The 15,160-nt window shown below is 39.6% G+C and overlaps 1 pseudogene; it reads right to left on the reverse strand.

Moving 5' to 3' along the window:
- Positions 1–6,384: 6,384 nt before the first annotated feature.
- LOC146332567 (immunoglobulin superfamily containing leucine-rich repeat protein 2 pseudogene) lies at positions 6,385–9,345 on the reverse strand (annotated as a pseudogene).
- Between the last annotated feature and the right edge of the window lie 5,815 nt (positions 9,346–15,160).

The raw sequence follows: 15,160 nt of genomic DNA on the forward strand, positions 1-15,160 counted from the left end.
ACTAATTAATTAGCTGTATCGCATGTACTCTGAACCTAATACAGAGGCAAGAAAAACCTTCCATCAAGGCTTACCACAGTTTTTGCCATTGGCACAGTTGCCGCATTGGTTATAGAGACTATTTTGCATAAAAATGAATACAGGAGGAAAAGAAAGGTTGAAAGCCTCTGCTCTACATTATCTGAACAGGGCTTCGACTTTATGGTTAAGACCTGAGATATAAGATATATGGAACATAAACTAGTTACTGTAAGGTACAGTTAGGGTTTGGCAATGGTATTTTGTTATTGTTGTGTGAACATGTCCAGTCTTGTTTGGAGTATACTGACACTGACAGGCTGTTAGATTTGTACAAGGTTTCGATGATGGCACTAGAAAAGAAAGGAGTGTTAGTCAGGGCGTTTATTATGTAGCTGAAATCAGGTACATGGTGGCAAAGTTAAAGGTCCAGTGTGTAAGATTTAGAGGGATCTACTGGCAAAATATGGCCAAAATGGAATATAATACTTACAAGTATGATTTCTTTGGTGTATAATCACCTGAAAATATGAATTGTTGTGTTTTTGTTACTTCAGAATGAGCTGCTTTTATCTATAGAGCGTGTGGGTTCTCTCACGTTTTTTTTGCAAGTTTCATGGCCATTGTATGTTCTCCTACACACTCGGAAGGGGAGGGTGAGGCGAGCGGAATTCGGTTGGTCCTTATCTGCAGTCTCACCGCTGAATGTCACTAAATCCTACACACTGGTCCTTTAAAGCCAGTGTCGCATTCATTGATGCCATTGTGCAATTTATAAGACTGAAATGTGCTTCTCAAGTAACTTCCTAATAAAACAGAGAGATTTCTATTTGCCATAAATTGGTTCACTCTTTAGAGTTTGTCTCCACATGACACATTATATGTTAATGAGGGATTTGTCCTTCACTACAGATTGTTTGGTTAAGTCCCACATGCCTGGATGAGCCAAGGCAGGTCGGCCAAATGCCTCCCAACAAAATAAAAATGTGAGAAAACTTAAAATAAAAATACTACTATAAGGCACTGACAATATGAATGACAATGTAGGTTCCAAGCACAGCACCTCCAACATTAGTAAATTAAAAATTAACCTTCATTGTGTTCTGTTTGTCCAATACTGTTGAGGTCTTTTAGTGATTACATATTGACACGCACGATGTACACTGTCAGTTCTGATCAATGGCAGCATCAGAATCAGGATGGAGAGTCAATAAGAGGTCATGGTCCATTTTTGCCTCGGGCCGATGCTGTTAAGTCGACACATGCTGGTTCTCAGTGTGGACTCTTTGCACTGTGCTTTCCTTTATTTATCTGAGTGCATCCAGTCATATTTGAGGGGGTGTATAACATCACAGAGGGCAGATTTTTTTTCAACCAACTATAGTAAGCAATTTCTTATTTAAAGTAAAAATGTGTGGCCAGATCAAAAATGATGAGGCCAACACATAATGGGTTTTCATTTCCGTGACTGCAATAATAAAAATACAGCAGCATTAACTCTGCAATTTTAAGGGCTGTTTTTTTTTTTCAAATAAATCACAGTGATAACAGCACAGAAAAACATTTCTTCTCTCCTTGTGCTTTTCCTGCACTTTTCTTCACTTAATATCAACTTTCAGCTTCAAACTGAGTAAGGTAATACTGGTAGCTCCACTTATAATGACTCCTGTCAATAACACTAATGAACTTCAGTTTTACAATGTGTTCTAAACTTGACAAGACTCTGGTAGACAGTACAAGACAGTATTAGGAAATACTAGACAATACAAGACAGTACTAGACAGTACTAGGCAATACTAGACTGTTCTAGTCAGTACTAGACAATACTAGACAGTACTAGACAATATTAGACCATACTAGGCAATACTAGACAGTACTAGGCAATACTAGAAAGTACAAGACAGTACGAGACAGTACTAGGCAATACTAGACAGCACTAGACAGGACTAGACAGTACTGGGCAATACTAGACAGTACTAGAAAGTACAAGACTGTACAAGACAATACTAGACAGCACTAGACAGTACTAGACATTCCTAAGCAATATTAGACAATGCTAGACAATACTAGACACTAATAGACAGTCCTTGACAGTACTAGTCAATGCTAGACAGTACAAGAGAGTTCTAGGTAATACTAGACAATACTAGACAATGCTAAACAATATTAGACAGTACATACACTTGTTATAAATGTAGATATCAATGTAGATATCACACAGCCAAACTGTTTTACAAATCTGCTGGAATCCCCAGTCTGACAGCTTCATTACACACTCATCTACTGGTGCTGGTAACCTTTTCTGTGTTTCATCACTGGTCATGGGGTATTTTCCTGAAACATATACAAAATTACACACTTCAGCAGTCACTCATTTTTCCCCAGTATAGCTGCTTCTGAGTCTCTAGCATTTAAATGAGCACTCAACACTCTTGTATGAGCTGCTTTTAAAGAAACCATGTTATTTCACAGAAAGAAAAACCTTTTACTGTATTTTTTTTCAGTATTTAAACAGTTTAGAAACACTCTCTACCCCTTGTTCACCTGTCTACACATGAAAATCTAGAGTCACAAGAACAATAATATTCACCAGTGTAACGTATGGATTATATGCTGCTAATTACAATGTAATATCATAATGTTTTTGTTAGAAGTTTGTGTGTGTAACAGTTTCTACTTCAGTCTCAGCTTTGCAATTATTATGGGATGGATCATTTGACGTATTGACGTTAATCGTATGGCACATATGTAATCACACTGCATATTTTCACATTGACAGACAGTAGTTTTCTGTTACACAATGTATTTCCTGTACACTGTTTTAATGGATACGCAAATAAACTGTTTTGACATGTGACAGCTGAGTCTACACTGCCCTTAACACTGCTCACAATATTTTCCACATTTTTTTTACCGTTGATATCTGGGTTCTCAAATATTCTCAAAGTTATTATACAATAAAATGTATAAATGCATACAAATATATGAAGTCTAAAGTGTTTATTAGTCCAGTCTTTGTTGTAATATTTAGTCACCTATATACACCATAATTTGATTAGCTTCTTGTAACCCCTGTCTTTTTAAATTATTGTACAAATTTTCAATTAACTTGCTTAATATTTGTATGCTGTATATATATATATATATATATATATATATATATATATATACACACACACACACACACACACACACACATAATTTTCATTAAGTTTACTATCCAATCCAATCAGAATTTAAAAAGTATTGATTGAACCAAGGCTTTTTTGGTCCTCCATACATTTGTAGTTATTCTGTAATAGACATAGAATAGACAAAAGGCCCTGTTAAATAACACACAGTAGTTTTTAAAACATAAACAAATTCTATATTATTGTTATAATAATTTATGTTGAATTTTTGAACTAACTTAATGAATTAATAAATAAATAATTATTCTGAATATTGTTTTTTAAGGTGTTGAGAGACAGAAGAGGCAGATAGGTGAAAAATGATTCAGTATTCCTTTGTCAAAACTTTATTGAGGCACATAGGATTAAGAGAGTTAGTGGGGATATTTAAACACTTTGGTAAAAACAAACATTTCTTATCATTACAGTGTTATAAAACAGAAAAGAGACAGCAGCAAACACACAGACCCAAAGTTACTCTGTAAGTCGTGAAAATTTCTACAAGACACAGCATACTGCGACTCACTACAACAGGCAGCATGCAGGTCTCCTTAACACTGTACTCTGGGAAATACAACAGGATGGACACATGACCCAGATACAACAAGCCAATAACATCACACACACACACACACACACACACACACACACACACACACACACACACACACACACACACACACACACACACACACACTCAGAAGTGCTTGTTCTGTTCAACAATGCAGTAGACTTTGCGGATAATATTGAACTAACTTATCCACATTTTACCAGAAAGACAGAGAGCTTTATTTAAAACACCCAGTTTAATTCAACATGAAAACAGTTTATTTTAAGAGGAATTTTTTTTTAATCACAGTATTACTGGACAGAGAGCTCATACTGTACTGTAGCTGCAGGACACAATGGTTTCCTCTTTGAAACAACACAGTTTTTCTAAACATTTAAACTCCCTTATGAGAGGACTGAGTTTCTGTATTTTAAAGCAACTGCACTCCGAATACAACAGCACAACTTTACAGAAAGTAGGTTTAGTTTAAAGCAGAATATTTGTATCTTTTAGTCACAGGTAGCCCATTTACTATGCCAACATCTAGGTCACGTTGTTTCTAATCATTCAACACGTCACATGTGACACAAACTCTGTTACATATGTTTTTTGTTTTTGTTTTCAGAATTAAATCTCCATAGTGACCGACGTCTTCGTCCCGACACCATCTGGTAGAGATCAGGATAATTTGTTGTGTGCTCTCATTGTGTTTTCACTCACTAACTGTTTATTAGGAACGGGGCTTAGCAAAGGGTCAATTATAAAGGTACTGAATATTTCCTGGCAGAGAATTCTATTTCCTCTGTTGCCAAAAATTACTAGTAATGTTTATTTCAGGGCTGACTTTATTAACACCATAATTATTAATCCAACTAACATTATGGTTATTCGTGATTCTTGTGATCAAAATTGTCTCAAAGATGGAGTCCCAGCTATTCAAGCAGGATTCTGCCAAAATTATTTGCAGCTGTACGTTTGACATTTCACTATTACAAACTGCACAAGAGGCACAAATGAAGAAATAAGCCTTCATGTATTATTGATGTAATTAGCACTCTGCCACAGAAGTAATTGTTTCCACTTTTGCTGTTTCTCTGATATCTAAGTGGAATATCGTTAAACAATTTCCATGGATTTCACTGAAGTTTGGTGTAAACTTGGCCCATGGACCAAAAAACATGACGACCAGATCCAGGACTTTTTTTAAAAAAGATTTCTTAATGTAGAAACATAAGGCTTTTGTTTTACATGAACTACTGCACCAGCTTACAAAAATTAAATATCTATCTCATGCTTCATGTGATTGTCTATCAACATGTGTACTTTGTGAGCAGATCTGGATGCAGATGAGCTTTTAAGTTCTTGGCATTTTCGATTATCTCTATATTCTGTGTGCTTTTTTAGTAAGCCAACAAGCTTGCTAAAGCTGTTTACCCCGTTTCCAGTCTTTGTGCTGCGCTAAGCTAAGCGAAGCATATTTACTGGGCAGACATGAAAGTGGTATTGATGTTTTCATCTAAACCTCTGCAAGGAAACAGATAAGCATATTTTCCCTAAAGGTCAAACTGTTCCTTTAAACCTCACTCGTGCTCTGAGGAAGGCCTCTGGGCTGAAACACATCACCAGTGATATCCAAATAAACTACGAAGCTGAACAGACATTCAGTGCTTTGATGGTGTGTCTCCTTTTCCTACTTTGATATCTGATTCATATTTTGAGGCTGAGCACCCAGTTTCTGTCTCTGAAACACAAGCTGGTTCTATTTTTTTCTCTTTAGTGTCTATGGAAGTTTCTCAGAAGTGTACGTGAATGAAGGCCTACTTTGAAAGGAGGAAACAAGCAGTGATATTTTCAGCTAAAAAAGAGCCACATTCGGCCCTGACAAAACATAACAAAATGTATATTTAAACAGAAACGGCGCCGCTTTGAACACCCTGTTCTGTATGGAAGCACACTGCACAAAAACACCTTTTTAATACGGCGGTGTTTACAGATTGGATAACACCTGTGGCACACCGACAAAACAAGAGAAAACGTATCTCAAAGCCTGTTGCACACTGTTGTGCACTGTTTCGAGGAAACGTGCCATTCAGTCTGGAGACCATAGCAAAACAGCGCACCATTTTCAGACTGAACTTGAAGGTTAACACAGAACCTTTTTACACCTGATATTAACATGTTTCCTCGGTGATCACAAGAGGACAGCTCAAAGTACAGGTGTGTATATGCATTGAGATTCGATCAGACATCATTTTTATCACTGTAATCCAGATCGTGTGTTTGGGTTTTCTGTCCTGCCAAGATAAGCAGCCAGTGTTTGTGTCTGTTTCAGCTAATTTCACCACTAAACTTGTAACCACAATATCTCTGGACTCCCTTAAAAATCACGTTATTGAGTGAGGAGAAACTTAATTAACTTTGCAAAATGGCCACAGCAAACTCTCAATCAATTGTGCCTTGTTTAAAGTAAACTTTTAGCAAGTGCTTTCAAGTGCACAAAAGCATTTTTTTATGTTTAACATTTCAAATTTTACAAATACAATAAACAGTAATCAATATAGGCAACTTCTTTGTTGCCCATAGAAAAAAATCACCAGACTTCCTTAAAGATTACACAATTTTGTGAGCTGTTGATTCAGGGTAGAGTTTATAAACTTTGTGAAAATCCATCTATGACAAATTGTTAAGTATTTTGTCCTTTTTGTAAATTCAGCACATGTTGTTCATTAAATTATGTATCTCTTTGTGTAAAAAAAAACTACTGTTGGTCCTGCAGTTATAAACAACAATGCATTTGGTCTTTGTAAACAAAAATGATCTAGCTATGTGTTTTTTGCATATAGAGCAGAGACGTGAGATTTGATAAGTGGTCAATCGATTTACTTAATACTTAAAACTGTCCACTTGTGAGTTGGATCATCCAGGACTTGGGCTGCACAATATGGTAAAATATAATCATATTGCAATTATTTTGACAGATATTGTAATTGGTTCACAGTTAGTGGGAATGATCATTTTTGCATCGCAGTTTTAATTTTACTGAAAAAACATCTTTGCATCTCTGCAGCACTACAGAACTTGATCTCCTTTGTCAAAAATTTGCATCCTCTGTGATTGCTGCAGTTGGCCATATTGTGATTTCAATAATATTTCTATCAATCGTGCAGCCCTACACAGGAAACATGTTAATCTCTGGTGTAGCCTCACAGCCTAAACCAGCCCTAATTCAGCTTTCACTAAACATCAGTTTGGGAAACAGGTGACCTGTCCTGAATCTTGCAGCTTAGGGTGTGTTTTTAAGCAAGCAAATGTATTTTGAGTCACTGTGAGATCACTGTGGAGCAAAGCAGTATTTATGTGCTGCCTTTGCAAGTCTAATGGGACCCTAAAACCATTGGCACAAACTGAAAAAAATCCTGTTTTACACTTTAACTAAATGCAAAAGTATACTGCAGACGATGTAATGTCAGAAACAGTCAGCAATTACTGATTTGGATATTTGTAGTTGCTTATAATATTCACTGCTTCAGCTCCTAAAGGTAACCTGTCACTGTACTCAGATCCTACCTCACAGTTGTCTAAATTCGTCCTGCACTGAGACAAACTGAAGGACTCAGTCATGACACTTTCTTCTGTATCCGCCTCCTTCTCTCCATCTCCGCTCTCCGTCTCTGTCTCCCCCTCCTCCTCGTCCACCTGGCTGCCGTTAATCTTCCTCTGAGAGTCGGTGTGAGACGCGTGGGCATTGAAGTTGGCGGTGAGGTTCCTCTCTATGTGGTACTGATCTTTGGCCTTCAGAATCAGCTTGTAGGTTTTACTGCGGTACTTGTACACCAGATGGAAGCATGTCGCGCCGAGGAGAGGCACGGTAGACACGGTGAGGAGGCAGATGCTGACTGAGATGATGATGAGCAGGTTAGGGACCCTCCTCCTGGTGGTGAACAGCACCTGGACCTCGCAGTCCTCCCGTCTGTAGGTCAGACACAGTGAGTAGTTGGTGCCAGGACGTAAACCGCTGAACGGATACGTGTTTACGCCCTCTTTGATCCTCGACCACTGCACAGCGGAGTGTTTGTGGTCAGCAGTGACACACAGATACAAGCCATTCGTATGGACTTCTTCAGAACCATCTGAATTCTCTTCACTGTCAGTTTGAAGGCTCTCAGATGTGGTGTCAGCGTTGTCAGCAGCCCGGTTGGTGCTCTTCTCTCTGGGTATGAGAAGAGGGTTGAGTCGCACTGTTGCCTCTGTTTCTGACACCCCTAACGCAATGACGCCAAAGTCAAACGTGTACTGCTTGATATCATCCATGCTCCCGTTAAAGACGTGGCTAGAAACATATCTTGTATTAGCCGTCAAGCCACATTTACTTGCACGTGGTGGAGGTCTTGTCGCCTCATCAGGAGACTTGGATCTGGTCTCTGCAGTGGGCGGGACAGTGGGTACGGCGTTCGTGATGTCAGATGTTTTACCAGTTGTTTGGTGGACATACGGGAGTGTTTTCGTGTAAGTTGGTGTTGTGGTGATTTGTTTTTTGGGGGTTGGTTTTGGCACAGCCACCACCGTCACCGACACCGAATCCTCAGCTCGTCCAAATTCATTTGTGGCCGAGCAGCTGTAGTTGCCTCCGTCGTCTTTCCTAATGCGTGAAATGATAAGAGTCCCGTTATTAAAGACTTTGACAGGGTTATGAGGCAGTAAAGAGACCTCGTTTGATTCTGCCGAGTCATCCTCTGTGAATGACAATGCCAACTCTCGCTTCTGGCTTCTGCTGTGAATGCTCCACATGACCAGCGGCTTTGGGTTTCCTGTGAATTCACAAGTCAACACCAGCGTGCTGCCCTCGTAGAGAGTCGTGTTGTGAATATTTGGCTTGGCACGTATTGTGACGTTTGTGCTCGTGCACTTTGATTCAGGCAGTTGGCTGATCATTTTCCCTTTAAATTTCTCTGGAGAGTCACAGGTGATCAAATTCTGGTCAGTGACTGAGATGGTGGCTTTTGAAATCCATTCTCTGAGCCAGTCGAGGGAGCAGGTGCATGCAAAAGGATTTTTATAAATCTGTAAATGCGACAGAGACACCAAACCATCAAACGTCCCTTCAGCAAGGGTCACGAATTTGTTATTGTTGAGTCGGAGGGACCTTAGATCTTTGAGGGTGGAGAAGGCGTCCCTTGGCAGGTGGACCATCTCATTGTGGTTCATCTTCAACAGCAGCAGGTCTGTGAGGTTCTGCAGATCCTCCCACGGAAAGTCGACAATCTTATTGTGGCTGATGTCAAAGTTACGCAGATGAACCAAAGGCGTGAGGGCGCCCTGTTCGATGGAGACGATCTCATTGTGGGCCATCCACAGCGACGTCACCAGGGTGACATTGTCGAAGCTTCCCAGCAGTATCAAACTGATCTTGTTAGCGGAGAGACTCAAAGTTGTGACATTAGAAGGGAAACCATCTGGGACTTCAGTTAAGTCTTTGAAGGAGCATTCAGCAAAGTGTCGGCCGAATTTATCTGAGCAGGTGCAGAGCTCGGGGCATCCAAGTCCAGCAGTGAAGACCGTGGAGATCCACAAAGTGAAGAAGAGGACATCTGAGGCCGCCATTGTCTGCTCCTGTAAAACACAGTGTCACAGTCCATCTATCAATCAGTCAGTAGATTAAACTTGATTTACTCAACACATTGAGTAATGCAAAATGATTATTGTAGAACAGTGATATCCAAATGGTGGACGTGAAACAAGTCCAGGAGTGCCGTGTGTTTTTTTTTTTTGTGACAACCCTACATTATAATCGCAATATAGAGCTATACAAAAAGTTAATTATTTTCTAATTTACAACATCATTACTTTCAAAACATTTATTTCCCAATACGGATGCAAAATTCATACCCTAAAAAACTCCTTGAAAAACCTTCCACCAAAGTGATTGAACCTCATTGTCACCATATTATTATTATTATTATTATTATTATTATTATTATTATTATTATTATTATGGCACTACTACCAGCAGTACCAACGTGAAACAACAACTGAAAAAGTGAAAATGCATTTTTATGAGTTCTTTTTCCCCAGATGGCTCTTTATAAAGCTGTCAGACCAGATGTCATCAACCATCTGCTCTCCTCCTGTCCCCATCTGCTCCCACGGCTCATTTTGTTTCGGTGATATCCTGTCGTAATATCTTGTAATTGGTCCAAAAGTCCGAACCATCCAAAAAATGTTCTTACTCTAGAACTGAGACCACCTTGTCTTGCCGGACCAAGGCCCACTTTTTGTTCTGGACTGTGGTCCAGGGGAGGTTTCACACCTGGACAACATCTGGACCAAACAAGGTAGGTGTGTAAACAACCTAAGAGTGAGACACATCAAGACCCTGATTTACTTTTTTTTTTTTTTTTTTTTCCCACCCGCACTCCAGGAACTCTGCCTTTGATTAGCTTGTACTTGTTGCCTCTGTTGGTTAGGTTGGTTACAGAGGCTAGTTTGCACAGATGTGAATACAGGTGTGCCTTGAGATTTTGGCTTGCCCTTTGATGTGCCTTGTCCACAAAATATTTGAAAACCACTGCAGTAGAAGACTAAAAGGACAGCAGTTTATCACACCCAGATTTTCTGGCATGAGTTGCAGAGTTTTGGAGAGATCGGCTGCAGAGATTTCTGCCTTCTCTCCAATATAATGGAACAAAATGACACTCTGCTTGTGTCCAAAACAGAACCAAAAAAAAATAAAAAATTTGAAAAACTCAACGGCAATGTCTCTGTCCAGAAATCATCAACCAAACTACACCCACTGTATGGCAGAAGAAAGCATGCTTTTAGCTGAACTGTGACCTCTTGTCCACGAGTAGATGCACGCTTCTCTCTGCACAGTGAAATGGCTGGTGGTTGCAGTTTGGCAGAAAGAAAGTAATTTCTACATGAAACTGTTCAGAACGAGGGCTGTGGATTATCTGGAGTGACTGTGTCATGATTTCTGGAAAGAGACACTGCTGCAAGTTTTTCAGATGTACTGTTTTGGTGCTTTAAGTTCCACAACCCATGTTCCATCTAGTTCAATTTTATTCTAAAATATATATTATAAAAATACTTTCTTCTTTTTTTTAAGTTGCTGTTTTTCCTTACCTGACCTGAGGGTCTAAGAATAGAAAATGTTATGTGCTGTACAGACCTTAAAGCCCTCTAAGGAAAAATAAAATTGACTTTAGTGACGATAGCTCATCCTCACGCTGTATCATTCTTCTGTTGTTAAAATGATATTTAACCCCTTTGATTCTTATTCTCTGCCTGGCAGCAGTGGGGTTATTCTTCGAAAACAGTGGAAGTGCTGTCACTTACTTTTTCAGTCACCGAAATAAATTTTCAACAAAGAAAGACTGTCCTTGCTTTGATAAAACAAAGTTTCTTCATCTGATGAGCAATGTTTAATTTTAGCAATCAATATTACATGTTAAGTCCAGGCAATTATCTTGTCCCTTTGATCACACATGGAAGTGGAGCCGTACTATATATACTTTTCATTTTAAAATACTTTTTTGCACATTATATAAATGTCATTCACATTGACATTACATACATTAAATAAAACACTAGTTTCAGGTAAGAGAGAAGAAATTAATTTCAGCAAATTTCTGTCACCCAGATTTCATGTTTCAGCAGAATGACCCAGTAACAAGACAACATATGTAAACTGTGAGATAACATATATAAAATCTTTTATTCCCTCTGCAATCGGCACCCTGAACATCTATCTATCTATCTATCTATCTATCTATCTATCTATCTATCTATCTATCTATCTATCTATCCTGTCTGGGCCCTGTGGTGTCTGGGAAAAAACACTGCTGCAGGAGCAATCATTAAACCAGCTCTATCTTTGGCTTGAAGCTGTGGAGATGCACTCCGTTGATAAACTGACCTTATTCCGTGTTTAATTCACAGATCAGTGTTGCTGTGCGTCATTGATTCATTGTCAGAAGCTTCTGGTTTAAACTACGCAGCAGCCTGCGGAGCTCTGTCTCTGTCTCTGTCTCTGTCCTTGGTGCTGAAGGCAGCCGCATGTCTGCTGCTCTGTTTGTTTACAGCTGATCTGCGGCTGCATCACTCTCCTCTCTCCCTTTGAAACAAACACGGTGACTGTCGCTGTAATCTGACGCTGTGAGGACCAAAGTTCACCCCTGCAGAGAGACCAGGACGCAGGGTCGCGCATGCAACATTGATGAGGAAACCAGATCCTTCACCTCCGCGTTTTTACAGCAGCTGCAAAAATAGTGTGACCAGCAGCTTACCTGCGTTTTTTTTTTTTTTTATTTCTGTGGAGAAAAGCTTCAGTCGGTGTTTTCGGTCAGATCAGCGCAGGAAACATGCTGTCCTGAAGTTTGAAGATGATGCTGAGTCTGTCCGTCTGTCTGTCTCCTCCTTCATGGTGAAAACACGCGTGTCCGCTGCGGGGTTTCTCCTGCCTGTGAATTAATGTCCTGTCCTCCTCCCCTCAGCCTCCTCACAGCTCTGGACTGAACACATCGACGTTTCCAAAAGAGATTTTAAAGGGAAACGACCTTCACTATGTTAACCGGAGATGACGACTGAAATGAGGGCTGATTGTCGCTTTTATAATAATAAAATCCTACTCAGACAATTAATACTAATGTCCAAACTACGACTAATAATAATTTAAAAAAAAAATGGAAAATGTAGTCTGTAACCTAATCCAAGTATCAAGATATTAAAGTAAGGTAACTTGATTACTTTAAGTAACTTTTTGTAACATTCCGGGTTTTATTATGTTTCCTGTTTTATTTTTTAACACTACCTCTTGTGTCTTTTCAGTTTCCTGTGTTTTCCCGCCCCTCATCAACTGCACCTGAGGCCACTCACTCACCTGCCCCTGATTACCCTCCTTGCCATCCCTGTGTATTTATACCCCCACCAGCTCCACATGTCTCTGCCAGATTGTCTCTATTGTCTGTGAAGCTGCTTGGTGTGGTTATAGGCCTCATGTTTCCATTTGGACTTCGCCTATTTATTGGATTATAGTTTTGTGCCTTTTTTTTTTCCCTGTCTGTTTTTGTTTGCCGTTTTGGACTCCCTGTGTTTGCCTTTTTTTTTGGACTTAAGTAAAGACAGTGATTTTCATTTGAACCTCACTCTGCCTCCTGTGTGTTCTCTGCACCTGAGTCTCACTTCCCCAGAGCTGTTACACTTTTAGATTATCTCATCACCAAATATGGTGAAACTGTTTAGTCTAATATGATGCTTGGTAACGGTAATTATGCACATTCAACTGCATTGTTAAATTATTCACACTTTACACTCAAACTTCAAGTAAACTGCCATAAACTAAATCTCTCTCTCACACACACACTATCTTGGTCACTAGTATCACCACTTACCGTCCCAAAATAATGTTTTGTAATATAGTAGTGGTTGTATTTATTGACAGTTTAGCTAGCAAAATGGGTTTCTTTGTAGCAAACATTAACATTTGGTCTGTGTGGGTAAAATAAGCAGTTAGTCTTTTTATGTAACGTTAGCAGTTGGTCTGTTAGTGGTTGGCCTTTGCAGGTAACATTAGCATCTGGTCTGTACAGCTAATGTTAGCATTTGGTCTGTCTGGCTAATGTTACCAGATGGTCAGTGCAGCTAAAGTTAGCAATTGGTCTATGTAGCTAATGTTAGCAGTTGGTCTTAGTAGGTAAGGTTAGCAGTTGGTCTGTAAAGCTAACATTAGTTCCAAGAGGGTTCTTCCTGAAAGACTGAGGTTCTACCGAGAACCATATGCTTCTGAAGAACCCCACCCACCTCCCCCTTTTTTTAAGAAACAGTTTGTGAAGGGTTCTTTGTAAGACTAAGGGCCTCTATCAAGAACCTTTTCATCCAAACAGCCCTTTTTTGGAGGAAGACGTTCTTTCAGGACTGTTGAAATCCTTGAAGAACTCTTTCATGATAGTATAAAGGCTAGAACAGTAGTCTTGGTAGAACACCCTAGATGGTTTCTAGATAAAACCCTTTAAATCTAAAGGGGTTCTCGGTAGAACCCCCTAGGTGGGTTCTTGATAAAACCCTTGAAATATACAAGGGTATTTGGCAGAACCCCCTCAAAATAAAACAATTGTAACATAAAAAGGTTTGCTGTAGAACCTCTTGGGTGGGTTCTAACTAAAACCCTTGGATTATAAAAGGGTTCTCAGTAGAACCCCCTGGGTGGGTTCTAGATAAAATCATTGGAATATAATGGTTTGTGGTAGAACCCCCAGAGAGGGTTCTGAGCAGAACCATAAAAGAGTTCTCCTTTAGAATTTCTCAAAGGGGGTTCTCGGTGGAGCCTTTCACAGATGGTTCTAGGTATAACCCTTTATGTTGGTTCTAGGTTGAACTCTCTCCAAGTGGTTCCAAGTGGAAGCAAAAGGTACCAGGAACCAAAAAGGGTTCTCCTATGGGTACAACCCAAAGAACCCTTTATGGTTCTCGTTAGCACCTTTATGTCTAAGAGTGCACCATGTTTCTATAGGAGGGACAGGGGAGGGTGAGGGGAGGCGGTTGCAATAAGCAAAGATCACAACTAGATGCCACTAAAACCTGCACACTAATCCTTTAAATGCCCACAGACCAGCTGTGAAAGTGGAGCTTTCGGGGCCCCTGGAGTTCTCTGGGGCCCCCAGGGACAGTTGCCTGCCTGGGTGGAGATCCAGCCTTGTTTGAGAGAAAAAGATGCACATTAAAATCTTAATACTGACAGGATTCACTGCAGGTCTGCTCGTCCTCATCCTGAGCACTTTGACCAGCGATCTTAATTTCCTGCATGCTGACAAAGAATAAACAGGTTTATCAAAATGTGACTGCAGGCGAGACGTCGAACCAGAGGAAACAAACAGAAAACAAACACCGTATGTTCCTGTGTGTGTGTGTGTGTGTGTGTGTGTGTGTGTGTGTGTGTGTGTGTGTGTGTGTGATGAGATATTGGAGCAGAGGGCAGAAGGACTCCTCTGAAGAAATCTTGATTCATTTAGTTCAGATCTAATCTAATCTGCATCATCCTGCCTGAAACCTCTCTGCAGCATTACAACATGGAGAACTGGCTCTTCTCCTCCGTTCTGCCTTTAATTACTTAGAGATGCAGATGTGGATTTCTCTGCAGCTGCACACTGAAGTCATTTGTGTTTTGAAAAGAGAAACTCTTTTCATCTCTGCATCCATTAACATGTTTAATACATTTTAATAAGCTGTTTTTAACAGCACAAGAACAGACAACAGTCATGTGTTATTATTTGTTAGAATTATAATTTTTTTAATTCCAGTTCAGTGTGTTGAGTTTTCATTACAGCTCTATTTATCACAGTTGTGTGCTTTTTTAAAAACTGATTTTTGCATTTTAATTTGCAGTCCAACAGTTCAGCAAGCTAACAAAACACATATTGTCAGTGTG

This window comes from Lutjanus erythropterus, chromosome 1 (assembly GCF_056507025.1).
Source record: "Lutjanus erythropterus isolate fLutEry1 chromosome 1, fLutEry1.hap2, whole genome shotgun sequence".
NCBI classification, from domain to species: domain Eukaryota; kingdom Metazoa; phylum Chordata; class Actinopteri; order Lutjaniformes; family Lutjanidae; genus Lutjanus; species Lutjanus erythropterus.